The following is a 9,123-nucleotide window of genomic DNA, read 5'->3' on the forward strand; positions in this document are numbered from 1 at the left end:
TCACCATTAGACTCAACTCTTCATTGAAGGTTTGATTCCCACTTGGTGATGTGGGGGCTTCACATGAGGCTTTGTAAGCACCACTTGACTTGTTGTGGAGCTCTTCCTTATCCTTAAGTGACATCTCATGAGCAACAATTCTTCCAATGACTTCCGTTGGCTTGAGATCTTTGTAGTTGGGCATCATTTGGATCAATGTGCACACGGTATCATATTTTCCATCCAAGGCTCTTAGGATCTTCTTGATGATGAATCTATCGGTCATCTCTTCACTTCCTAAGCTGGCAATCTCATTTGTGATGAGAGCAAGCCTAGAGTACATTTCAGTGACATCTTCACCATCCTTCATTTTGAACTTGTCAAGTTGACTTTGAAGCATATCCAATTTGGATTCCTTGACGGAGTCGGTACCTTCGTGCATATCAATCAAAGTATCCCAAATTTCCTTTGCATTCTCAAGATGGCTGATTTTGTTGAATTCTTCGAGGCACAATCCGTTGAAGAGAATATCACAAGCTTGTGCATTGTATTGCAGCATCTTCAACTCTTTTGCGGTAGCTCACGATTCGGTTCTCTCCCATCAAAGAATTCACCTTGCAAGCCAATACACACAATAGCCCAAACGGCGGGGTTATGTCCAAGAATATGCATTTTCATCTTATGCTTCCAACTAGCAAAATTAGTACCATCGAAGTAAGGACCTCTACGGTGGTAATTTCCCTCGCTAGACGCCATACTCTCCTAGGTTGTGAAACCAAGGCTATGATCACCAAAAGCTATGGAAATCAAAGCAAATGGAGACCAAAGCTCTGATACCACTTGTAGGATCAAAAGTATGTCTAGAGGGGGGGTGATTAGACTACTTGACCAAATAAAAATCTAGCCTTTTCGCAATTTTAAGTTTGGCAGATTTTAGCAACTTAGCACAACTCAAGTAATCAACCAACAAATGCGAGTATAGCAGCGGAATGTAAAACAATTGCATATGAAGGTAAAGGGAGGAGACTGAGGGAGCAAACGCAATGTAGATACGGAGATTTTTTATCCGTGGTTCCGATAGGTGGTGCTATCGTACATCCACGTTGATGGAGACTTCAACCCACGAAGGGTAACGGTTGCGCGAGGCCACGGAGGGCTCCACCCACGAAGGGTCCACGAAGAAGCAACCTTGTCTATCCCACCATGGCTGTCGCCCACGAAGGACTTGCCTCACTAGGGTAGATCTTCATGAAGTAGGAGATCTCCTTGCCCGTACAAACTCCTTGGTTCAACTCCACAATCTTGATGGAGGCTCCCAAGTAACACCTAGCCAATCTAGGAGATGGTGTGTTGATGATGAACTCCTTGTTCTTGTGCTTCAAATCATAGTCTCCCCAACACTCAACTCTCTTTCATAGGATTGGATTTGGTGGAAAGATGATTTGAGTGGAAAGCAACTTGGGAAGGCTAGAGATCAAGATTTATGTGGTTGGAATGGAATATCTTGACCTCAACACAAGTGTAGGTGGTTCTCTCTCAGAAAATGTATGTTGGAAGTGTAGGCATATTCTGATGGCTCTCTCCACGAATGAAGAGTGGGTGGAAGGGTATATATAGCCTCCACACAAAATCTAACCGTTACACACAAATCGCCAAACTCGGTGGGACCGATTCATAGAACTCGGTCAGACCGATTTAGTTCAAAATGTGAATGTTAGGATTTTCGGTGGGACCGATATGCCAACACGGTGGGACCGATGTCATTAGGGTTAGGGCATAACGTAATCTTGGTTTGACCAATTACACAAACTCGGTGGGACCGATTTTGGTAATAGACAAACAGAGAGTTGGTCAGGCAAACTCGGTGGGACCGATTCGCTCATCTCGGTTGGACCGAAACGTTACGAAGGGGAAACAGAGAGTTTGCATTGCAATATCGGTGGGACCGATCGCTCATCTCGGTTGGACCGAAACGTTACGAAAGGAAACAAAGAGATTACAATCTCATCTCGGTGAGACCGAGATCCCTATCGGTGAGACCGAAAAGACTAGGGTTTGTGGCAGTGGCTATGTCAAGTGAACTCGGTGGCGCCGGATAGATCAAATCGGTGGGGACGAGTTTGACTTTTGGTTTGGGACATATGTGGATATGAGAAAGTAGTTGAGGGCTTTTTGGAGCATATCACTAAGCATTTTGAGCAGGAAACTCATTAAGCAACACCTCACCCCCTCTTAATAGTATTGGCTTTTCCTATGGACTCAATGTGATCTTGGATCACTAAAAATAAAATGTAGAGTCTTGTGCTTTGAGCTTGAGCCAATCCTTTTGTTCTTAGCATTTTGAGGGGTCCACTTTCTTAACCCATGCCATGCCAATCATTGAGCTTTCCTGAAATATTTATCTTGAAATAGCATTAGCTCAATGAGCTATATGTTGTTAGGAATTACTAAAACCACCCAGGGATAGTTGCACTTTCAATGATACCTCGTATGCCGACCATCGTCGGAGCTCGGCTGTAGAAAGACGTCTCAGATTTAGTTCGGTGCTGGAGCTCGGACGCAGGAGGATACCTTGAATGCCGAATAGTGTTGGAGCTCGGCTGCAAAAAGAGAGCTCGGCTATAGTCCGGCGTTGGAGCTCGGATACACCGCCGCACGGGAAGCACTTCAAACCCGAGGTGTGGCGTAAAAATAACAAAGCATTAATAAAGGCCAAATATTTAAGGGGCTCCTCGGACACCCGACATGTAAACTCTCCGGACTCACTTCGGCGATCCTCAAGATCGGAGATGGGAAGATTTGTTGAACCAGTTTTCAAGACTGACGACCAAAGATGAAGAGCAGTTCGGAAGAATCGAGGAGCGTCCCAACTTGAAGACCGGTTCACGGGGTGATAACCCACAAGTATAGGGGATCGCAACAGTTTTCGAGGGTAGAGTATTCAACCCAAATTTATTGATTCGACACAAGGGGAGCCAAAGAATATTCTCAAGTATTAGCAGTTGAGTTGTCAATTCAACCACACCTGGATAACTTAGTATCTGCAGCTTAGTATTTAGTAGCAAAGTGGTATGGAAGTAACGGTAACAGTGGCAAAAGTAACAGTGGCAGTTTTGTAGTAATTGTAATAGTGGCAACAGAAAAGTAACTAAGCGAAGATCAATATGTGAAAAGCTCGTAGGCATTGGATCGGTGATGGATAATTATGCCGGATGTGATTATTCATGCTACAGTTATAACATAGGGTGACACAGAACTAGCTCCAATTCATCAATGTAATGTAGGCATGTATTCCGAATATAGTCATACGTGCTTATGGAAAAGAACTTGCATGACATCTTTTGTCCTACCCTCCCGTGGCAGCGGGGTCCTATTGGAAACTAAGGGATATTAAGGCCTCCTTTTAATAGAGTACCGGACCAAAGCATTAACACTTAGTGAATACATGAACTCCTCAAACTACGGCCAGGACCGATAAGTATCCCGATTATTGTCACTTCGGGGTTAACGGATCATAACACATAATAGGTGACTATAGACTTGCAAGATAGGATCAAGAACTCACATATATTCATGAAAACATAATAGGTTCAGATCTGAAATCATGGCACTCGGGCCCTAGTGACAAGCATTAAGCATAGCAAAGTCATAGCAACATCAATCACAGAACATAGTGGATACTAGGGATCAAACCCTAACAAAACTAACTCGATTACATGATAAATCTCATCCAACCCATCACCGTCCAGCAAGCCTACGATGGAATTACTCACGCACGGCGGTGAGCATGATGAAATTGGTGATGGAGGAAGGTTGATGATACCGACGGCGACGGATTCCCCTCTCTGGAGCCCCGAACGGACTCCAGATCATTCCTGCCGAGATAGTTTAGGGCTTGGTGGCGGCTCCGTATCGTAAAATGCGATGAATCCTTCTCTCTGATTTTTTCCCCGAACGTGAATATATGGAGTTGGAGTTGAGGTCGGTGGAGCACAAGGGGGCCCACGAGGCAGGGGCACGCCCAGGGGGCAGGCGCGGCCCCCACCCTCGTGGACAGGGTGTGGGCCCCCTGGTCTTGATTCTTTCGCCAGTATTTTTGATAAATTCCAAAAACATTCTCCGTGAAGTTTCAGGTCATTCCGGGAACTTTTATTTCTGCACAAAAATAACACCATGGCAATTCTTCTAAAAACAACGTCAGTCCGGGTTAGTTCCATTCAAATCATACAAGTTAGAGTCCAAAACAAGGGCAAAAGTGTTTGGAAAAGTAGATACGATGGAGACGTATCAACTCCCCCAAGCTTAAACCTTTGCTTGTCCTCAAGCAATTCAGTTGACAAACTGAAAGTGATAAAGATAAAGTTTTACAAACTCTGTTTGCTCTTGTTGTTGTAAATATGTAAAGCCAGCATTCAAGTTTTCAGCAAAGATTATGAACTAACCATATTCACAATAACACTTAGGTCTCATGTTTACTCATATCAATGGCATAATCAACTAGTTGTTATTGTGATAATAATAAATCTCGGATGACAAAACTTTCTCAAAATAATCATAATATGATATAACAAAGGTATCTCGCTAGCCCTTTCTGAGACCGCAAAACATAAATGCAGAGCACCTTTAAAGATCAAGGATTGACTAGACATTGTAATTCATGGTAAAAGAGATCCAGTCATACTCAATATAAATTAATAGTAATGGATGCAAATGACAGCAGTGCTCTCCAACTGGTGCATTTTAATAAGAGGATGATGACTCAACATAAAAGTAAATAGATAGGCCCTTCGCAGAGGGAAGCAGGGATTTGTAGAGGTGCTAGAGCTTGGTTTTTGAAATAGAGATAAATAATATTTTGAGTGGGATACTTTCATTGTCAACATAACAACCGATAGATCTCGATATCTTCCATGCTACACACATTATAGGCGGTTCCCAAGCAGAATGGTAAAGTTTATACTCCCCCTCCACCAACAAGCATCAATCCACGGCTTGCCCGAAACAACGGGTGCCTCCAACTAACAACAGTCGTGGGGGAGTTTTGTTTGCAATTATTTTGATTTGATTTGAGCATGGGACTGGGCATCCCGGTGACCAGCCATTTTCTTGTGAGTGAGGAGCGGAGTCCACTCCTCTTGAGAATAACCCGCCTAGCATGGAAGATACAGACAGCCCTAGTTGATACATGAGCTATTCGAGCATACAAAACAGAATTTCATTTGAAGGTTTAGAGTTCGGCACATACAAATTTACTTGGAACGGCAGGTACATACCGCATATAGGAAGGTATGGTGGACTCATATGGAATAACTTTGGGGTTTATGGAAGTGGATGCACAAGCAGTATTCCCGCTTAGTACAAGTGAAGGCTAGAAAGAGACTAGGAAGCGACCAACTAGAGAGCGACAACAGTCATGAACATGCATTAAAATTAATAAACATTGAGTGCAAGCATGAGTAGGATATAATCCACCATGAACATAAATATCGTGGAGGCTATGTTGATTTTGTTTCAACTACATGTGTGAACATGTGCCAAGTGAGGCCACTTGAATCATTCAAAGGAGGATACCACCCTATCATTCCACATCACAACCATTTTAATAGCATGTTGGCACGCAAGGTAAACCACTATAAACTTCTAGCTAATTAAGCATGGCATAAGCAACTATGATCTATAATTGTCATTGCAAACATGTTTCATTCATAATAGGCTGAATCAGGAATGATGAACTAATCATATTTACAAAAACAAGAGGGGTCGAGTTCATACCAGCTTCTCTCATCTCAATCAATCCATCATATATCGTCATTATTGCCTTTCACTTGCACGACCAAACAGTGTGTATAATAAGAATAGTGCACGTGCATTGGACTAAGCTGGAATCTGCAGGCATCTGATACAAAGGAGAAGACAAGGTAATATGGGCTCTTTGTTAAATCAACAATAATGCATATAAGAGCCACTTCAACATTTTCATTATGGTCTTCTCCTCTCAACCCCCAAAGAAAAGAAAGGAGATAAAACTAATTACACGGGAAAGCTTCCAACAAGCAAAAGAAAAACAAGAAATCTTTTTGGGTTTTCTTTTAATTATTACTACTACCAGCATGGAAAGTAAACTAGCTAAAAGCTACAACTAATTTTTTTGGTTTTCTTAAGGTTTTTAGAACACACAAGAAGAAGGCTTAAAACAGAAAATAAACTAGCATGGATAGTACAATGAAAGAGTATGAGCACCGACGACTAACATGAGTGTGTGAACATGATATAATGTCGGTGAGAAATACGTACTCCCCCAAGCTTAGGCTTTTGGCCTAAGTTGGTCTATGCCCACGGATCAAAGTTGTAGCTGGGGTCGTACTGAGATGCAGCAGCTATTGCCTCATGAGCTGCAGCTTGGAGGCGAGTTGCCTCTGTACTCCTCTCATACTCGTTCGCCTCCTCCCTGGTTATAACATATCTCCCTTTTGCCGGAAAGTCAAAGAAAGTAGGAGCAGGGAGAGCAACATGGACAGTGTGGCGCCTGTCAAAGATTAGTCGGTACTAGAGAGATTGTTCATTCCTCTCAATAAACTGATGGCGAACCATAGCATTAAAATCTAAATAAGTAGGAGGCAATTCCATATCATTTTCATGTATGGGTATCTCCAGAAAATTAGCCACTGTTTATCTCCAAATACAGCACTCTTGAGAACACTAAGATTGGGAACACACATGTGACATGCCTCGTCCTTACCGTTTATGCATCTACCTATAAAGAGAGCAAAATAATGTATAGCAGGAAAATGAATGCTCCCTATGGTAGCTTGTGTTATTTCTCTAGGTTCCCCCACAGTGATACTAGCAAGAAAATCTTTAAACTCAGATTCGCGAGGTTCACTAGCACAACCCCATTGCGGGAGTTTACAAGCAGTATTAAAATCTTCTAAGTCCATGGTATAAGATTTATTATAAAGATCAAATAGGACAGTGTGAGAATTGCGTGAAGATGTAAACTTAAACCTTCTCACAAAGGAATCAGTTAGGTGATAATACTGAGGGCACTTATCTAGCATGAAGCCCTCGAGTTCAGCATTACACACATATGCGTCAAATTCCTCCTTAATTCCTGCTCGGACCATGAAATCTTCTGACGGCCATTCACAAGGCCGCACTTGAGCTTCTCTTGGTAGTTCATAGTCCGGCTCACGTATCGCGAGCCTGGGTCCTTGCTTCCTTGAAGAACCACCCTGGTATATTTTCCTAAACATATTTCTTCCTCTGAAAAATTTCTGAATTTTTTAGTAACTCAAAATAAAAGTGAACCAAACTCAACAAGATTGATAGCAACTACTCCCACAAGTGCCTAGAGACTATATCATGCATTAGAACTACTTAGGACCATATAAATTTGACATGCAAGCTCAAGAACAGGGTCACCTAAGCAGCAAAAAATTTCAATAAATAAAGCACTAGAACAAAAACTAATTGGACCATTGGAGGAGTCACATACCGAAGAACAATGCCCCAAAGCAGTTTTGTGAATGGAGCTTTGAGCAAGGAGATCGAAAATTGCAGCAAAACGAGCTAGAACACGAGTTTGAGCTAGGTGGTGATTTTTTCTGGAGGAAGACGAAGTGTGTGGGTGCTGGAATAAGTAGAGAGGGTCCACGAGGGGCCCACGAGGTAGGGGGCGCGCCCTGGACCCTCGTGGCCAGGTGCTTGCTCCCCCAAATCTGTTCTTAGTGCTAGATATTCCCAAATATTCTAGAAAAAATCATATTTCATTTTTGGGGCATTTGGAGAACTTTTATTTTTGGGGTATTTTTTATTGCAAGGATAATTCGGAAAACAGACAGAAAATACTATTTTTGCTTCATTTAATCTAAATAACAGAAAGTAAAAGGAGGGTATAGAAGGTTGTGCTTTCTAACTTCATCCATCTCATGCTCATCAAAAGGAATCCACTAACAAGGTTGATCAAGTCTTGTTAACAAACTCATTCCGAAAAACATGGAACCAAAGAATTTTTGAATAGCACTAGGTTACCTCAACGGGGATATGCACATCCCCAACAATAAGAATATCATATTTATTCTTGATAGTAGGAAGAGGGAATTCAAAACCTCCAATAGTAATAGTTGAAATTTTTCCAAAAGAATTGATACTGTGGACTTGATGTTGTTTCCTCGGGAAGTGTACCATATGCTCATTACCATTAACATGAAAAGTGACATTGCCTTTGTTGCTATCAATAACAGCCCCTGCAGTATTCAAAAAGGGTCTACCAAGGATTATCGACATACTATCGTCCTCGGGAATATCAAGAATAACAAAGTCCGTTAAAATAGTAACGTTTGCAACCACAACAGGCACATCCTCACAAATACCGACAGGTATAGCAGTTGATTTATGAGCCATTTGCAAAGATATATCAGTAGGTGTCAACTTATTCAAATCAAGTCTACGATATAAAGTGAGAGGCATAACAGTAACACCGGCTCCAAGATCACATAAAGCAGTTTTAACATAGTTTCTTTTAATGGAGCATGGTATAGTTGGTACCCCTGGATCTCCAAGTTTCTTTGGCATTCCACCCTTAAAAGTATAATTAGCAAGCATGGTGGGTATCGTTCTCTTGTTTGTAACAATTTCTTTCATATACTTAGCATATGGATTCATTTTAAGCATATCAGTCAAACGCATACGCAAAAAGATAGGTCTAATCATTTCAGCAAAGCGCTCAAAATCCTCATCATCCTTTTTCTTGGATGGTTTGGGAGGAAAAGGCATGGATTTCTTAACCCATGGTTCTCTTTCTTTACCATGCTTCCTAGCAACAAAGTCTCTCTTATCATAACGTTGATTCTTTGATTGTGGGTTATCAAGATCAACAACAGGTTCAATTTCTACATCATTATTATTGCGAGGTTGAGCATCAACATGAACATCATCATTAACATTATCACTAGGTTCATGTTCATCACCTGATTGTGTTTCAGCATCAGAAATGGAAATATCATTGGGATTCTCAGGTGTATCAACAACAGGTTCACTAGAAGCATGCAAAGTCCTATCATTTCTCTTTTTCTTCTTCTTAGAAGGACTAGGTGCATCAACAATAGTTCTCTGAGAATCTTTCTCAATTCTCTTAGGGTGACC

This window comes from Aegilops tauschii, chromosome 6 (genome assembly GCF_002575655.3).
Source record: "Aegilops tauschii subsp. strangulata cultivar AL8/78 chromosome 6, Aet v6.0, whole genome shotgun sequence".
NCBI lineage: Eukaryota > Viridiplantae > Streptophyta > Magnoliopsida > Poales > Poaceae > Aegilops > Aegilops tauschii.